Raw genomic sequence first — 19,521 nt, 5'->3', positions numbered from 1 at the left:
CGCTAGAAAAATGAAACCATTCATAAAGCTGAAGTAAGTTGGGGGGAGCCATATTTATAAATACTTTAATATTCTGGATATTGGAAAAGGAAGTGTATATTCGACATTTTTCTTAGATTTACTAAGATATCTTTTTAAGATACCTTAAAAGGGACTCTTAGAGGAAGATAGCGATTCTAATAAATTTAGTATGGTGCATTTCAGTGCTTATATGCAGCAATTAAAGCAGTACAGATATCTGCAAAAGGTCTGGATTTGAAAACTTGATACTCTGTGTGCTGCATGTATTTAAAAGTACTTAGTGGAAGATAATCTGGTGACATTTGAGAAATCATAGACTGGAGATGCCTGCTGTTGACTCTGTTGTTTATATTTTTAATTGAAAAATTCTAATAACATTTTTTTAAAATCACCTTTCTCATATAATATTTTTCAAAATCCTTAAACCATATCCCTTTCCCCCAATATTACCTAATTTGGGGCATATTCAGAAAATCCTCAATCCCATGAGAGTAGACATAGTAGGACATCTAACTAGTCTGTCATCTGCTTTATAAAATTATGGTGACCTTAAATTATTTTTAATCTCTCTGAGAGAAGCCAGTTTTATTTTCATAAATTAATAGTTTAAGCTAATAAAATACATAAATTTATTAACTTTGATTTTATATTTTATTTTAAACCTATGATACTGTTTATTGCCAAGAGGTACTTTTAACCACATTTTATACCTCATGGTTAGGTTTTAATTTAGACTAAGAATAGTTTTAGAAGAAATATACAATTTGAAAATAGCTAAATGTATATAGTATGTGAACATTTCTTAGGCATTTGTGAAAGCTGAAAAGTAGCATTGCATTTTGGAAAAAAAAATAACTTTATAATTCTTTGGGCTTGTTTTCCAGCAACCTTTAATGATTTTGTTTATAGGATGAACTTTAAAAACATACAGAAGGATCAAATGTCAAGAGAGTTTTAAAATTACTTAAGACAGCTTTTGTTTTCCAGAGGGAATATTTTTGGTTTGGCTTCTTATAACCTCCCTCTGGTAAAATACTGCATTGTATTTATGAGGTTCTTTTGATCTTATGTCAGTGAAATGTAATTTAATGCATTTTAGTCCTGGTAAAATAAAATCTGTGGCTGTTTAATCTTTTGTAAAAAGATGATGATGAAATAATTTGTTTCTAGTATTGATTTACTTTCAAATTAAATTATACATTCTGTAACTGAAATTTCAGAGTACTCTAGGAACCCAATTACACCTTCAAAGAGAATCCTGAGATTTACAATAAAATAGGTTTTGTTTAGACATATTTGCCTATTAAAATGAACATATGTAAATGTTGTATCCTTTCGGTTGTCCAGCAAGCATCACAGAACATGAGTACGTAGTAAAAGAATTTAGACCAGAGGAGTTAGCATCTTAAATTACTAAGTTTCAGGAAATAAAAACAGCTCTCAGGGTCATTTCTTTCACTTAAAGAGTTATTAATACAGTCCTGCCAGGATCCTACACTTATGTTAAACTTCACATTTTAAGGAATATGGGGAAGGAGGAAATATTTTATTTGAGGCATGATTATATATATGGAAAAAGGGTCTTTTATAATTGTGTTAATTTCAGATTCTAATAGAGTTAAAACATAAATGCACAATAAATCTTGGAAATAATTTGCTCTTACTGTCACCGTAAATGAGATAGAGAGTGTCCTTTGTGTCTGAACACCAAAAGGGTACGGTACTCAGTAGGAAGCAAGGAGATTCATTTTCTTTCTGAGTCAGTTGCATTTCCTCTTTGCAGAATTTAGGCAACCAAACTCATTTTGTTCGAAAGAATGGAAAAGTGCAAGAAGATAGAAAACAGTTTGTATTTTTAAATTTTAAACTCTATTTGTAGGGACTGGACATTTCTAGAATTTAAAGATCAATTTGAGATAAGAGTGATCTCTAAAAGAGACAAGCAAAAGAAATTCTCTTAAATAGTATTCTTAGTTTGCTGGACTCTGTTCAGAAGAACAGATACTATATAATTGGGGTTGTATTTGTGAGAGGGTGAGAAATACAAAGAAAACTTTTGTTGGGGTACTTTTGTAGGCAACGCAGAGATTAGTAGGCAGTAATATTGATAATAGCTAAATTATTGAGTAAGAACGAGGTCCTCGGCAAAGCCCTTTATATTCATCATCCATTTAATCCTCACAAGTACCGTATCAGGACAGTTCTGTTTTGCAGTTTTACAGGTGAGGAAACTGTAAGAAAGGTTAAACTGTTAGAAAGGTTAAATTTGTTCATGGTTATACGACTAATTAAATGTCAGAGCTGCAATTAGGGGATTACAAACAGGTCTCTTACTCCAGAGCCCATGCTCTTAACCATTATGCTTCATATAATTAATACATTAAGATAAATGTAAACCTAGACATGGTGATTTGGTGTTTTAGTTGGTCATTCAGAAAACATGAATACCTTATCATAGTACTAGTCTTTTCAATTAATTTAAAAAATACTTTTTTTTTTTTTAATTTTTATTTATTTATGATAGTCACAGAGAGAAAGAGAGAGAGAGAGAGAGGCAGAGACACAGGCAGAGGGAGAAGCAGGCTCCATGCACCGGGAGCCCGACGTGGGATTCGATCCTGGGTCTTCAGGATCACGCCCTGGGCCAAAGGCAGGCGCCAAACCGCTGCGCCACCCAGGGATCCCTAAAAAATACTTTTTTAATACATTTCTGAACAGCCCTGGTTTTTTCAAGTGCGGCAAGTGTTTATGTAGATATGTGGGTGTATCTTTATGTACACACATACATGTGTATGTCTACAGATATACACGTGTATATATGTGTGTAGAGGGGAAACCAAACCTCTAATAAGGGATTAAGAAAGTTCTTTATCTAGTGGGAAAAACTCTTAAGTTGGAGAGACTAGTTTGAGTTCAGATTCAGCCTCTGATTGATTACCAGTATGACCTTGGGCAAGTCACTTGCCTTTTGTAAGACCTTGGTTTCCTTATTTGTAAGACTGGAAGATTTGAGTTGATAATTTTTAAGATCTTTTCTAGTATTATGATTTCAGAAAGTAAAAATTATGAATATGTAATACTTTTGCAAGATGAGATAAACAACTACTAAAACAAATTTTACTTTAAACAATGATACACTTTTATGTTTCTTAGTGTTGTGCTTTAACATGCGTTCTTACCAGCTTCCTAAAAGAAGTTAACTTCCAAAGACTTGCCAGCTACTTTACCTGTCTTACTACTGTAGCATTCCATCATCTTTATTTCTTCAGATGTCAGGATTTACTGGCTAGCACTTGCTCCCACTCCTGTGAACCATTCTGATTCAGTCTGCTTTGGAGCTTTAACTCAGTTTTAATTCCTTAATTATGATCAGAACTTGATGGGACCCTTTATTTCCACTGACAGAATCTAATAGTTTTTCTTCTGAATTCTGTTGAACTCTATATCTGTGTTCAATTTGATTTAGGTATTTCTTTAGATGTCAAAATGCCAGATACAACATATATACCCATTACTGAGGATTTTGCATGCCCAATAAGGAATATTCCTTATAACTTCTAAAAAAAATATGATTGAAAGGAACAAGCAGAACATTTACTATGCACTCTGTGTTACTTGCTGTTGAATTTATCTACCTTAGATATTCAGTGCATTCAGATCCACTGTTTAGGCCACTTGGAGTGGAGTGTTTCATGCTTATATCTCATTTTCTTAGTAGCAAGACTGGCACATTCATTCATTTGGGATTTGTTCATTTGACTTTTCCTTTTTTTTTTTTTTTTAAGATTTTATTTATTTTGACAGAGCACAAGCAGGGGGAGAGGCAGGTAGAGGGAGAGAGAAAAGCAGGTTCCCCGCTGAGTAGAGAACCTGACATGGGGCTTGATCCCAGGACCCTGGGACTATGACCTGAACCGAAGGCAGACACTTAACCTACTGAGCACCCAGGCGCCCCTACTTTTTGTTTCTTTCAATATTTGAAGAAACCCATTCAGTCATTCATTAACCAGTATTTATTGGACCCTTTTATGTGCCAAGCACTGTCCAAAGTATTGGGAATACAAAGATGAGTAAAATATTCCATTAATTGAGGAGGTATCTAATGGGGAAACAAATGTAAAATAAACGAGGCAGCCCGGGTGGCTCAGTGGTATAGCCACCTGGGCCGCCTTCAGCCCAGGGTGTGATCCTGGAGACCCAGGAATCGAGTTCCGCGTCAGGCTCCCTGTATGGAGCCTGCTTCTCCCTCTGTCTGTCTCTGCCTCTCTCTCTTTCTCTCTCTCTCTCTCTCTCGATCTGTGTGTGTGTGTCTCTCTCTCATGAATAAATAAAAATCTTAAAAAAATGTAAATAAACGGTAGCAATTTAATAAGCACTATAATAATTAATACAAGGTGCTGTTGGAACACAGAGATGGAAAGTCCCAACTGCTTACTTAGGGTTTTTAAGGAAAGCTTCTCAAAGAAGGCAACATTTTGTTTGACTCCTAAAAGATGGGGAAGATCTCATCAGGAAGGATGTTTTAAGAGGACTGGGATAAAAAGGAATGCTTTTGCTTTTTTATTATGCTCTTACAGACCCCAGCAAAATTTGTGCATTTGAATTTTTTCTTCTCACGCCTTACCTCTTCACATCTTTCGGCCTTTGAACTCCTGCTGTATGTGTTGTATTATGTACATGCACTACAGATGGTCCGTTGTACCCGTTGCACACGATGAGGTTTCTGTTATTTCACAGTGAACACCTTAATTCTTTGTGTGGCAGTTTTCCATCAGAAGAGTGTTGCTGAATCAGAGTACAAGCAGCCTCTGAAATTCAACTGTCTGACTTAAGAATTTCTCTCTCATGTGTAAAGCTGTCATGGCGGAACTCCATTTTGGTTACAGCTCTGGATAGCAGATGATTCTACCTTGGTCTCACCTTCATGAAGAGCAGGGAGCCAGAATTTTCTATGCTGCAAGATGGTGGTGGCAACAAATTGGAGGGGAATTTCTCTTGTTGGAATCTGATGTGTGAAGAAGAGATGGGAGGGAGGTAGGGGAGATGGCTTCCAGCATCCTGGATTTCAGCTAGGAAAATAGAAATAATGAAAGATAATTATAAATTATTATAGGCTATTTGCAAACTTACCTACTTTTAAAAAAGTTTTTTCTCTTAGCAAATGTGTTTAGAATTATGATTTATAAACATTTAAAATGTTACCCATATGTAAGTTGGGAACTGTATATGCCAAATCAGTATATGCCAAATATTATCTCCTATGGCTGGTGTCATCTTTCTTGTAGTGCCTTTTGTTGTTGAATCTAGTCCTCATTCTCTCTTTATTCTTTTTTTATTGTTTTTCTGTTCTTAGTTGCTGTTAGAGAATGAAAATCCTTTGCCCTTTCCTTCTTCAGAACAATTTGTAAATCCTTTCCTTCACACCAGCTTAGGTAGGCCTTGGTCATCTCTTTGTTACTTAGAAACTACTAAGATGTTTTTTGTTTTTACATATGGCTTGTTACTTCAAGGTGGTTCTTGTCACTAAAAAGTGACCTTCAGCTGTTATTTTGATCTTAATACTTGAAGACCCTTTAGTGTCATGATTCTTAAGATTCTTCAGTATGGTTGTTGTCAAAGTCACAAAACCAGTCTGTGCTGTAGTAAGCTGCCTTTACTGATGGAATTATATCATGTCCTTCAGATGTGTTATGGCAGAAAAAAAAATGGCTGAGAACCCCCTTTTTAAAATTGATATATATTACATAGCATAATATTCACCCTTTTAAAGGGTACCATCTACTGCTTTTTGGTACATTCCCAAGGCTGTGCACTCATTACCCCTCTCTAATTCCAGACCATTTTTATTGCCCCAAAAAGAAACCCCATATCAGTTAGCTGTCACTCCACATCCATTGTCTTCCCAGCTCCTGGCAACCACTAATACACTTTCTTTTTCTATGGATTTACCTATTCCAAACATTTCATATAAATGGAATTATACAGTGTGTGGCTTTTTTTTTGTTTTGTTTTTTTACTTAGCATAATGTCTTTAAGGTTCATCTATCTTGTGTATGTATTAGTATTTCATTCCCTTTTATGATTGAATAATACTGAATCGTATGAATATACGTTTTGTTTACCCATTTGTTAATTGGTAGATATTTGTTTTACTTCTATTTTTTGGTTATTATGAATAATGCTGCTATAACATTCATGTTTGAGTTGTGTGAGTATTTGTTTTCAGTTCTCTTGGGCATATACTCAGGTATGTTTAACTCTATGTTTAGCTTTTTGAGAAAACCACCAAATTTTTTCAAGGCAGCTAAGAACCACTTTTGAGTAGCTTTATCTTGTCTTTAGTTTAGGACCAAGATCTTTGTCGTTTGTGAGACCTGACTATCCTATCTTATTCCCAGAATATTGTTCACACCTTGTCCATTGTAGTGATTCTGAAATAACAGATTAATACAGGTGCTCCTTCATCAAATCAGACTATCATTCTGAACTTTGTCTCAGGCAGGACCTTGTGCTGGAAATTTTTCCCTCCAACTGAGGTAGGTTCTAACATTTAGATTCAGAAATCCTAACTACTTTATCTTAACATACAACTCCAATAATTCCCTCTTCACTCATCACCTCACAAAACATATTTAGTCCTTCATAGATGTATTATGTAACTACTTCAGTGTATATGTGGTTAATGTTTATATGTCCTTTGGGTCTATCTGGTGAATGTTTATGGGTTAGATATTATAGATTTTCTCTAGGGCAGTATAATTGTGTTCCCCTCAGTTCCTGGCACTTTGCCAAATGTTGACAGGTATTTAATACTTTTTTTTTTTTGGTGTACATGAAATTCATATTTGAAAGTCTTCCTTTTAAGTTTGCTGAAATTAAAAACTTGAGCATAATATAGGAGACTAAAAAAACATCTTGTGAAAATACTCAGAGAAGCAGAATTTGGTACCAGGAGCAGAATTGAAGAAAACCAAAAACCCAAGGGCAGGGCAAACTTTGTTAATCAGCTGAACTAAATACAAATCTTTGGTATTTAGGGATCCCTGGGTGGTTCAGCGGTTTAGCTCCTGCCTTCCGCCCAGGGCGTGATCCTGGAGTTCCAGGATCGATTCCCGCATCGGGCTCCCTGCGTGGAGCCTGCTTCTCCCTCTGCTTGTGTCTCTGCCTCTCTCTCTCTGTCTCAAATGAATAAAAAAATATATATATATATTTAAAAAAAAATCGTAGGTATTTGAAAATTTGAACCATTACAAAGAATAAAGGTATTTTCTGAATTAGACCTAGTAAATAAATCAGTTTAAATGGGCGTCAAACTTGCATTTTTAAATTTAAGGAAATTATAATTAGTCTCAGAACCAAGTTGACATTTTTGTTTAAACTCCATGGTGGTTTGATATTTGAAGTTTACTTTTGTTATGTGAATACAAAATTATTTAGACTACTACTCAAGGTAACTTAGTTACTCTTTTTCCTAGACAGCTCTTTAACATCTATAGCTTTATTATAGCTCATGAATTCTAACAAATAATCATCGTAAGGAGAGGAAATCTTTATGTCATGATGCAAGGCCCAGTCTATGTGTTTCTAGACACTTGGATTTAGAGGTTGTCCAGAGAACTAAAGGGATTAAAAAAACCTAAAACTTGTCCATCAGTGGTATGTTTTATGCTAACTGGGTCATATTTCTGGGGAAAGCAGTTAAGTATTGAAAAATGATTTTTAAGGCTTCTGCTTTAAGGGGAGTCTATTGTGAAAATTAAGTTCATTTGGAATAAAATTGTTTGGAGTTTTTTTTCACTTTGTGAAACCATCCTTTTAAGCACATAAACTCTCCTAATATATTTATCACATGACTCAGTCTCCAAGAAAATGTCAAGCATAAAGTCAAGAATACTTGTAATTTGTTTTCTAATGTTGACTTAACATTAAAGATTCTTTTAAATGTAAAATCAAATCATTTAAATACTTGACATTTCATTATAGTTTCCCTTTAGCTGTAGTTTTTGATTTATTTTTGGTAAAAAAATTTTTTTTAATGTGTTTAAAAAACATTATTTGCTTAATATCTGTAATATGTCAGGTTCTGTGCCAGATGTGAGTGATTCAGCAGTCAGTAGGCCATGGTCTAAGTCCTTAGGGAACTTAGAGACTTGAGTGATACAGACAAATAAAAAGTTAATGAGAGCACCGAGGGATAGGGCTGTGGTAGGGAGAATACATAGGTTACCATAGGGTACCTGACCAGTTCTGGGGGTTCAAGGATGGTATTTCAGTTGTGACTTGAAATATAGTTAGAAGTTACACAAGTGAATGGACAGTGCACAAGAATGAGTGAGGGTTGGGGAGTTACAGTACAGGCTAGAGGGGCAGCATCTGGTTCCAGAATTGTTTATAAAGGAAGGGTTTCTATCTGGTTGAAAAGGGAGTGTGTAGGGGTTGTATGGTGTGTAGTAAACACGTTTTATTTTTTTTATTTTTATTTATTTATTTTTAATTTATGATAGTCACAGAGAGAGAGAGAGAGGCGCAGAGACAGAGGCAGAGGGAGAAGCAGGCTCCATGCACTGGGAGCCCGATGTGGGATTCGATCCCGGGTCTCCAGGATCGCGCCCTGGGCCAAAGGCAGGCGCCAAACTGCTGCGCCACCCAGGGATCCCGTAAACACGTTTTAATTTAAATTATTTATTTGAAGTGATTTCAGGAACTTTGATGTCGTGTTGTAGGAGGGAAGGCTAAAGTTCTCTCCACAACCCTTTGGAGCCACTGCTGAGCAGCATTTATGAAGGAAAGATAGTATGGTAAAGAAATTGAAAGAGTTCCAATGCCAGATCTTAGTAGTAATGGATGAGGTGAGAGGTATAAAAAATTCAGTTGGAGAAGCGGGGTCTTAGAAATCACGTCAGGGTCTTCGTTTTTCTTTTTCTTTTATACTGAAGACAATAGGACCATTTGTAGGATTTTAAGCAGCTAGTAACAAGTTCAGATTGAGTATTTTAAAAGATTGCTTGGCAATACATTCAGAATAACTTCCAGGAACTGGGGTTAGGAGAATGTAATAGTAATCTAGGTGGGAGATTTTGGAGGTTTGAATTAGGATATGATCAAGGGAACGAGGAACAATTGATAGGATTTGTTAATTTACTGGATGTGAGAGAGAAAGAGGTAAGGACTGAGGAGAAGGCCCTAGGTTTCTGGTGTGAGCTGTGGGATGTTGCCATTCACACAGCCAAAACAAGAAAAGGAGCAAGTTTGAGTTTTGATGTATTAAATTTTGTGTACCTGTTAAACATGTAAGAAGAAATGTCCATTAGGCAGATACATGAGTCTAGTGCAAGAGAGAGAGCTGGGTAGAGATAAATTTGGGAGTTACCAGGTACTTGAAGCTTCACAAGATCTTAAAATTGCCTAGGGAAAGTGTAGAGTGAGAAGAAGTCCTAGGATAGAATGTAGGAAAAAAGATGGTTCATCCAGGAGGCCAGTAAGTTGAGTCCTGAGGAGGACAAAACTCAGGATCAACCACATTGTGCAACAGGATCTGTGCAGTGTATAGCTTATTGGCTATAAACTTGGAGAAAAACCAGGACCTTGTCAGTAGAAGCATAATAGCTAAGGAGTGAGTGTTTTCAGAAGGAGTGGTAGGCATACCTTACGCCACACACAGAGCGGGGGAGATAATGGTGTTCAGGCTAAGTAATGTATTTTAAACAAAAGAAAAATTCAGTGAAAGAGTTTTGGACACTAGACCTGAAATTATATCTCACTTTGTAGATTTTATCCAAAATGTTTTGTGGTACTTTTATGGGTAGCCTTATCATCCAGGGCCAAGCAGTGAAAAACTTTACTTCCATCTTTGTTCTATATTAGCTGTATTATTGAAGCTAAACCTGTTAGATACTAGCTTGCTATTTCTTTGTTAGTTTGTTCTTTCATTCCATACTCTTCAAGACAGTTTATTTTTTAAGTAAAATAACTTTTTTCCCTCTGATTATAAAAGTGATACAAGTTCATTGTAGAGAATTCATAGTCCAGGGAGACCTGGGTGGCTCAGTGCTTGAGCATCCGCCTTTGGTTCAGGTTGTGATCTCGGGCTCTTGGGATCGAGTCCTGCATTGGGATCCCCACAGGGAGCCTGCTTCTCCCACTGCCTTTGTCTCTGCCTCTCTCTCTGTGTCTCTCATGAATAAATAAATAAAATCTTAAAAAAAAAAAATTCATAGTCCAGAACTGTATACAGAAACTAAAAGCCCTAACTCTACTACTAGGAGACAATTACTATTTTCTTTATCATCTTCACAGATAACACCGTAAGTAGAGATTAATGAAATCTATTATGATCTTGCTTTTTTTCATTCAAAAATATTATGCATCTTTTCCTGTCAATAATTACAGCTCTAAATAATCAGTTTTAATTATTGCAGTCATTACACATGTATGAATGTAAATATATATCTGGTGAAACAGTTCTCTAGTGATAGAAAAAATTTAACTAGTCTCCAAATTTTACCCATTAGTTATCAAAGGATCTCCTAGAAAATGTGTCTGCAGTTCTCCAACTGTAGCAAGTCCTTGAACCAGTTTCAGGGTCAAAGGTTTTATACTTCAAACAACTGTCTTTTTATTATAAAATAAGATTGGGATATATAGGTCATATATCCTCATGATAAAAACTCAAATCGTACATAAGGATAACTAAGAAAATCTAAGTCTCCCTCTTTAGGACAATCATTGTCAGTGGCCCCTTAAATATATGCATATAGAAGCATATATATGTATGGGTAGACTTTAAAATTTATTATGATACGTCATTCATTTTGAGCAGACAGTACATGCATATGAAAAAAAAATGTAAGTACACTGAGGAAGTTTAAACTGAAGAGTTCTCACTCTGTCTCCTCTAGCCACTCAGGTCCTCTTTCCAGAGCTGTTCACTGATAGCTTTCTTGTGTATGCTCTCCAGTTTGTGGAAACAAACATCTTTTGACTTTGTTTATGTTACTATTTTTCATGTACAACTCTTATTTTTATGAAGACACATTTATCATTCATTTCTTTAATGGCTGCTGGGTTATGTGTCAGAATTAGTTAGAAAGGTCTGTAGGTCATTATCTTTAAACACAAATTGTATGGTACTGTGTATACAATTCTGTGCCTTTTTCCAGTTTATATGTTTTGGTGATCAGTACCTGCACATATGACACAGTTCATTGCATCAGCTCATAATCTCGTTTTTTTGTTGTTGTTTTTTAAAGATTTTATTTATTTATTCATGAGAGACACAGAGAGAGGGAGAGACACAGGCATAGGGAGAAGCAGGCTCCCTACAAGGAGGTTGATGTGGGACTCAATCCCAGGACCCCGGTATCATGACCTGAGCCAAAGGCAGACACTCAACTGCTGAGCCACCTGGGCATCCCTCATCATCTCATTTTATGGATATAATGAAATATATTGGTCTACTTGAAGGACATTTAGATTCTTTCACTTTTTTGTGCTCCATAAAAGCACTTCAATAAATGTCCTTTACATCTGTCTGTGCACACAGCATTCTCTCAGATGGGAACAGAGCTTCTCAAGTCCCCAAAATTTCCCACAGAGATATTTGCTGTGGCTGATACCCCCTGGCAAAGAGTAAAGTTTTCATGGAGCAAAAGAAGCTCCTTTGCCCTATCTACAGAGACTTTCAGTCCTCCTGGCTTTCTCTCAGTGGTCCTAGAAGCTGGTCATTATGCCCATACACAAGTCACTGATAATAACTCTGGTACATCACTGCAGGACTGGTGAAGTGCAGGTCAGTTTCTCAGGAATAAGTCTTAATAGACCTGGGTTAAGGCTCTTCTGTGGGCCAATCTTAGTTTTCTAAAAAGGTTCCACCAATTACATTCACATCAAAACTCCAAAAGCAAAACTTATCTGAAAGGAAGAAGTGGGAATAGATACAGTAATGATATGTTTGAATCATGGAGGTTAAACACATTGTAAAGTTTAGATTATTCTTTGGAAACTTTTGCTTTGAGTTTTCTTTCCCCACATAGTCCTATTTTAGATTATTTGTTGGGATAGAAAAATTTAAGAGCCATGTGGATGTTTAAAGTTATAGTCCTTATTATGTTTACATTTTATTTTATGTTCATTTCATCAAATTTCTGTATTCCCACTTAATTCTGCTGGTACACTTTGTTCCTATTACAAGTAACTAATGAATGTGTTCTACCTCTAGCCACTTAACACTGACTTACTTTTACTAGAAGATTCCTTCCGTTTCCTGTTACTTGGCTTTGGTCATCCTTTCATTCTTGCCCAGTACTGAGCTTCACCCAGTCTTTTCCTTTCTCCCCCTTTTTGGCTTACTTTTTCTGTGTGTGTCTGTGTGTTTTAATTTCATTTTACTTAAAGTCAGTTAATTAACATATAGTATATTATTAATTTCAGAAGTAGAGTTCAGTGATTCGTCAGTTGCACATAACACCAAGTACTCATTCCATCACATGCCCTCTTTAATGTCCATCACCCAGTTACCCCATCCTCCCACTCTTCCCTCGCCCCTCACCCTGCCAGCAGCCCTCAGTTTGTTTCCTATGGTTAAAAGTCTCTTGTGGGGGATGCCTGGGTGGCTCAGCAGTTGAAGGTCTGCCTTCAGCCTGTGGCGTGATCCTGGAGTCCTGGGATCGAGTCCCACATTGGGCTCCCTGCATGGAGCCTGCTTCTCCCTTTGCCTGTCTCTGCTTCTCTCTTTCTCTCTCTCTCTCTCTCTCTCTCTCTCTGTGTTTCTCATGAATAAATAAATAAAATCTTTTTTAAAAAAAAGATGTAATTAGAGGAGACAAACCACAAGAGACTTTTTTTTAAAGATTTTATTTATTTCATTTTTTCTGATGGCTGAGTATTCCATTATATATATAGATAGATAGAAGATAGATAAACCCCATCTTTTCTACTCATTCATCTGGGCTCTTTCCATAGTTTGGCTATTGTGGACATTGCTGCTGTAAACATTGGGGTGCAAGTGCCCCTTGGGATCACTACATTTGTATCTTTTGGATAAATACTTAGTAGTGCAATTGCCGGGTCATAGGGTAGCTCTATTTTTAACTTTTTGAGGAATCTCCATACTGTTTTCCAGAGTGGCTGTACCAGCTTGCATTTCCACAAGCAGTATAAGAGGGTTCGCCTTTCTCCACATCCTCACCAACATTTGTTGTTTCCTGACTTGTTAATTTTAGCCATTCTGACTGGTGTAGAGTGGTATCTCACTATGGTTTTGATTTGTATTTCCCTGAGGTCAAGTGATGTTGGACATTTTTCAGGCATCTGTTGGCCATTTCTATGTCTTCTTTGGAGAAATATGTTTATATCTTCTGCCCATTTGACTGGATTATTTGTTTTTTGAGTGTTGAGTTTGATAAGTTTATATATTTTGGATACTAGTCCTTTATCTGATAAGATATTTGTAAATATCTAGTCCCATTCCATAGATTGTCTTTTGGTTTTGTTGACTATTTCCTTCCTGCGCGAAAGCTTTTTATCTTAATGAAGTCCCAATTTGCTTCTGTTTTGTACTGATTCTGGTGTTGGTCTTGTGCTTTGTCACCTGTCTTGGTGACCTCTTGGCTTGCCTCCATAGACTGAGAAACCGGAGCTCATTATGCTGCCAATGGAATTGCTTGACTTTGTGTGTTCAGCAGAGGTAATCATTCATGGTAGATAAGCAGGCAGATGATTATCTGTAAGATAATTCTGATGCATTTAAATTTGAAGTGATTTTTATTAAAAGTTTTAAGTACTGTAAAAAATAATTCTTTCTTTATAGATATAATTTCTGCTGGACAGAAGTTGGGAAGGTATTTACTCTGTATACAGAGATACAAAGCTAAGAAATGCACAAACATTTTATCTTTTTTTAAATGTATTTATTTATTTGACAGAGAGAGAGAGCGTAAGCAGGGGGAGCACCAGAGGGAGAGGGAGAAGGAGACTCCCCACTGAGCAGGGAGCCTGACATGGGGCTCAATCCCAGGATTCTGGGACCATGTCCTGAGCCAAAGGCAGACACTTAACCGACTGAGCCACCCAGGTGCACCTATCTTCTTATCTTAAAATCTATTAGTATAAATGAGTCCAGCTCTACTTGAAAACTTAGACCAGATATCATGAAGCTGAAAAGTTACTATTGTCCTGTTTTAGCCAAGGCTAGCTGACCTTTGCATATCCTCTTTAGCCTTGTGATGAGTTAGACTTGGAAGTACATAAGTGGAAACAAAACAAAACAAAACAAGGAAATCTATCAAAGTAGCATGCACATCTCATAGTTCATCTGTTTGTCTTCTGAGTTTTTGTTTTTGTTTTTGTTTTTTTTGGTTTGGACCATTCAATTCTAAAAGGTATTTCAGCCTGATGTTCTTTAAGTACTTTAGGTTTTCAGAGCAATCAAAAACTAAGTATAACACTTTTAAACCTTATTGATTCTGATCATGGAAAGTCTTTGTTTCTATTGCACTTTGTGTAACTGGACTCACTGGAGTGGAAATATGTTTGCTGGTTCTCACATCAAAATGCGGTACAATTACATTTTGCCTTGGTGAAATCTTGTACTATAATTATCCCAGAACATTTTGGAATGTAAGATAACATTTGCCACTAGTTATTTAGTTTAAAAGTGTTTAAAAGTACTTTTGATTAAGTTGCAGTGTACTAAGTAGGGATATTAAATCCCAGTTATCTTTACGGGGAAAATATTGATACCTTCCAAGAAGTTACAAATTTATAGTTAGTAATTTTTTTTTTTAAGTAGGCTCCATGTGGGGTTTGAACCCACAACCCTGAGACCAAGACCTGAACTGAGATCAAAAGTCAGACAAACCGACTGAGCCACCCAGGCACCCCCATAAAAGTTTGTTATAGCTTTATGGAGATAAAATTCACATACTATACACTTAACTTATTTTAAGTGTACAATTCACTGTTTTTTAATATATTTAGAGGGTTGTGCAGTTATCACCACAATCTAATTTTAATTAGAATTAAAGAATTAAAGGGCCAGAATGTTTTTTGGCCCTTCTAAAATAAACCTTGTACCCATTAGCAGTCATTCCCCTTTCCCTTCAGTCCTCTAGCCCTTTGCAACCACAAATCTGCTTTCTGCGTCTTGATTTGCCTATGGTAGACATTTCATTTAAATGAAATCACACAGTATGTGGTCTTTTGTGACTGCCTTCTTTCACTTAACATAATGTTTTCAAGGCTCGTCAATGATTTAGCATGTATCACATTTTGTTTAGTCATTTATCAGTTGATGGATATTTGAGTTGTTACCACTTTTTGGTTATCATGAGTAATGCTAATACAAACATTGGTGTACAACTATTTGAGTTCCTGACTTCAGTTCCTTAGGTATATACCTAGGAATGGAATTGATGGATCATATGGTACTCTGCTTAATTTTTGAGTAACTGCCAAACTATTTCTACAGCAGCTGCACCATTTTACATCCCTACCAGCAATGCACTAGGTTTCCAATTTCTCTACATTCTTGGCCAACACATATTTTCCTTTTTTTTTTTTTTTTTTTTTTTTAAGTGTAGCTATCCTTATGAGTATTAAGCGGTATCTCATTGTGGGGTTTTTTTTTCATTGTGGTTTGATTTGCATTTCCCAAATGACAGTGATGTTGAGCATCTTGTCGTGTATTGACCATTTGTATATCTTTTTGCGAAAACATCAAATCCTTTGCTCATTTTAAGATTCAGTTATCTTTCCATTATTGAGTTATAGGAGTTCTTTTTAATATTCTGGATACTAGATCCTTATCACATACATGATTTGCAAATATTTTTCCCACTCTGAATTGTCTTTTTACTTTCTTTTTGGTGTTCTTTATAGCACAGAAGTTTTTAATTTTGATGCAATCTAGTGTATTTATTTTTCTTTTTGCCACTTGTGCTTTTGGTGTTGTATTCAAAACCTACTGGCCGACCCCAGGTCACAAAGACTTAATGTTTTTTCCTAAGAGTTTTATAATTTTAACTGCTAGATTTAGATCTGTGATAAAATTTGAATATTGTGGGATTGGGGTCCTAACTTTGTTCTTTTGCTGCTTGTGGACATCCCAGGATCTTTGAATTGTCTGGGCACCTTTGTTAAAAATCAGTTGCTCCTAAATGTAGGATTTTTTTTTCCTGCATTCTCAGTTAGTTTTATTGATCTATATGTTTGTTCATAAGCCAGTATTACACTACATTGATTATTGTCCATTTTTAAATTGGGAAGTTTGAGTGCTCCAATTTTGTGCTTTTTTTCCAAGATTTTTTCATTTTTTTATTTGCAGTAAAATACACATAATAGAAAATTTACTATTTTAACCATTTTTAAGTATACAATTCACAGATATTAAGTACATTCTTATGTTCAGCCATCTCTCATCATCCATCTCCAGAACTGTTTTCATCTTACAAAATAGAAATTCTGTATCTGGTCAAAAATAACTCCCCCTTCACATGTCATCCCAGCCTGGAAACCTTCATTCTACTTTTTGCATCTATGATTTTACTGCTTTAAGTACCTCATATAAGTGGAATCATACAATATTTATCTTTTTGTAACTAGTTTATTTCACTTAGAGTAGCCTCAAAATTCATCCATACTTTAGCATATATCAGAACTTTCTTTCTAAGGCTAAGTCATATCTCATTGAACTTATAGACCACATTTTACTTACCCATTCATCCATTGAAAAACACTTGGGGTAGCTTCCACATTTTAGCTACTGTGAACATAGCTATACGGATAGTCCCTCAAGACCCTCCTTTCAGTTCTCTTGAATGTAAAACCGGAAGTGGAATTGCTGGATCATGTGGTAATTCTGTTTTTAATTTTTTGAGGCATTGCCATACTGTTTTCCACAGTGACTCTACCATTTTACATCTCCACCAATAGAGCATAGGGGCTTGTTTCTCCACATCCTTGCCAACACATATTATTTTCTGGTTTTTGTTTGCTTTTATAGTAGCCATCTTAATGGGTATCAGGTGATACCTTTGATTTTCATTTCCCTGATGATTAGTGGTGTTGAACATCTTTTCATGTTTTTATTAGCCATCATGTAAGTTCTTTCGAGAAATGTCTGTTTAGATCCTTTCCTCATTTTTGAATTGGTGGTTTATTTTTTGTTTTTGAGTTTTAGGAGTTCTCTCTATATTCTGGGTATCGATTCCTTATAAATGAATTGTAAATATTTTCTGCCATTTTACAGGTTGCCTTTTTACTCTATGGATATTATCTTTTGATACACAGATTTAAAAATTTTTTATGAAGTCCAATGGCTATTTTGGATTTTCCTTTTTTTAAAAAAATTTTTTTAAAAATTTATTTATTAATGAGAGACACACAGAGAGAGGCCCAGACATAGGCAGAGGGTAAAACAGGCTCCCTCTGGGGAGCCCAATGCAGGACTCGATCCCAGGACCCCGGAATCATGACCTGGGCCAAAGGCAGATGCACAACTTCTGAGCCACCCAGGTGCCCCTATTTTGGTTTTTCTATTTTCTATTTGTTTTCTTTTGTTTTCTGTGCCTTTGGTGTTATATCCAAGAAATTACTGCTAAATCCGATGTTGTGAAGCCTTCATCCCATGTTTTCTTCTAAGAGTTTTATAGTTTTAGGTATTATATTGAGGTCAGGGATCTATTTGGGGTTAATTTTTGTATATGGTGTTAGGTGGTGGTCCAGCTTCATTTGCATGGATATCCATATTTGCATATGGATGTCCATATTTCAACCACTTGTTGAGAAGATTTTTTCCTCCATCAAGTGTTCTTAGCACCCTTATCAAAATTCATTTGACCATACATGTAAGAGTTTATTTCTGGACTCTTTATTCTGTTCTTTTGGTGTATGTTTGTCTTTATGTCATTACTAGACCTTTTTGAGAACTGTAACATTGTAGTAAGTTTTGAAATCAGGAGTGTAAGTTCTCTCTAGCCTTCTTCTTTTTCAAGATTGTTTAGACTATTCCGTGGCTCATAAAGTTTAAATTCTGATTATATTTGGTATTTTTAACTTTCTAATAGGTTAGGATACCTTAGACATGTATGTTTGTGAATGGGTCTAGGTTATTACTAAGCTTTCTAGGTAACTGGTTCACTTTTTATTTGCCAAACATTTTTTTAATCACTGTGGATGAAAATCCTCTTAAAATGTATTATTTAATTTATATGTATTTCGTATGTATTGGCTTCTGTACCAAATAATTGAGTTTTCATAATTCATCTGCCTGTGTTGTTTTCTTTTATTCCTCTCTTGTCAGCTCTCACCTAAAAAAAGAACTTAATGCTTTTTAGATTATGGGAGTAATGGAGTATCAGTTGTAGAAAATGTGGATAAATTTTAAGAAGATAATAAAATTCACCCTAATTTAGCCAGACTTTTTTCTTCTAAACATGTTTTAAAATCAAATTATATTGTGCCTATTATTTTAAAACCTGCTTCATTCCCTCACCAATAGATTGTGCATATTCCATGTTATTAACCATCTTTCTGTTAGGGTTTTTTTTTTTTAACATTTAATTTTTACATTCCAGTTTTTCTTTGCAATTTTGAAATTTTGTTGCTACATCTTTGTAGATATCCATGATTTTATCTGTAGGAAAATTTCTAGAAGTGGCTTTGCTGGATCAGTTTTTAAGATTTTTGATATATAAGGCCTGATTTTCTCCAAGAAAGTTTGAACTTATTGGTAATCTCATTCATAATAAACAGGAGTTAATATTTACCACTTTCTTGATTAGTATCTTTATTGTTTAATTTTAAAAATAACTTTCTTTAAATCTTTGCAAATTTAATAGGAAACCTATGGAATCATCGTCTTATTTACATTTGTTTCATTAATATTTAAATTTGTACCTTGTTAGTCATTATTTAGTGTCTTGTGAATTGTTGATATTTTGCCTGTTTTCCTATAATATTCTTCTTTAAAAATTTTTTTTGTAAAATGCTTTATTGGGATATCAACTCTTCATATTGCAAATATTTCTAATTTTTGTCTGTTTTTACATTTGTGAAATTTTAATTTGTAATAAAATTTATTATTGTCTTATTGCTTCTGACTTTTCTCTATTATATACATTTTTTTTCTAACATTTTTGTGGGTCTTAAAATTTTTGCAGTTGAATTTTTATATAATCTTCAATTTGTTATAGCACGTTATATAGGGTTCTAATGGGTGAATTTTCCAGTCCTTTTAATACTGTTAAATAATTCTTTCACAATTGATTTGAAATGCCACCTTATCATTACCCTCAATTCCCAAGTATACTTGTGTTTTTTTCTGAACCTTCTCTGTTAGTTCATTGATCTCTATTCTTGTGTTACTCCCCTCTTGTTTTAAGTCAAAGATTATAATAGCTGGTGAGGTACCTTTTCATTACTCTTTTTAAAAATTATGGTTGTTTTTGCCATTTATTCCAAGTAAACTTGAAAATCAGTAATTCAAGAGGCTCCTGAATGGCT

The 19,521-nt window shown here is 35.2% G+C and overlaps 1 protein-coding gene and 1 long non-coding RNA gene across 10 annotated transcripts in view; one reads left to right on the top strand and one right to left on the bottom strand.

Moving 5' to 3' along the window:
* CDK8 (cyclin dependent kinase 8) overlaps nucleotides 1-19,521 on the top strand; it is a 135,849-nt gene that overhangs the window by 1,410 nt on the left and 114,918 nt on the right. The gene's annotated exons all lie outside the window — the stretch shown is intronic.
* The window catches only part of LOC111092280, a 31,641-nt gene continuing 13,996 nt past the window's right edge, over nucleotides 1,877-19,521 (bottom strand). For 3 of the 4 annotated variants that reach the window (XR_005378444.1, XR_005378443.1, XR_005378441.1), the window contains exon 3: nucleotides 4,397-5,090. This is a non-coding gene — a long non-coding RNA (uncharacterized LOC111092280). Of the gene's footprint in view, nucleotides 2,253-4,396; nucleotides 5,091-19,521 lie in introns of those variants that run through there. The other variant, XR_005378442.1, reaches the window with a different exon arrangement.

Source organism: Canis lupus, chromosome 25, assembly GCF_011100685.1.
Source record: "Canis lupus familiaris isolate Mischka breed German Shepherd chromosome 25, alternate assembly UU_Cfam_GSD_1.0, whole genome shotgun sequence".
Classification (NCBI taxonomy): Eukaryota; Metazoa; Chordata; class Mammalia; order Carnivora; family Canidae; genus Canis; species Canis lupus.
The sequence above is the reverse complement of the archived record's forward strand: the minus strand, read 5'-3'. Positions and strand labels throughout refer to the sequence as shown.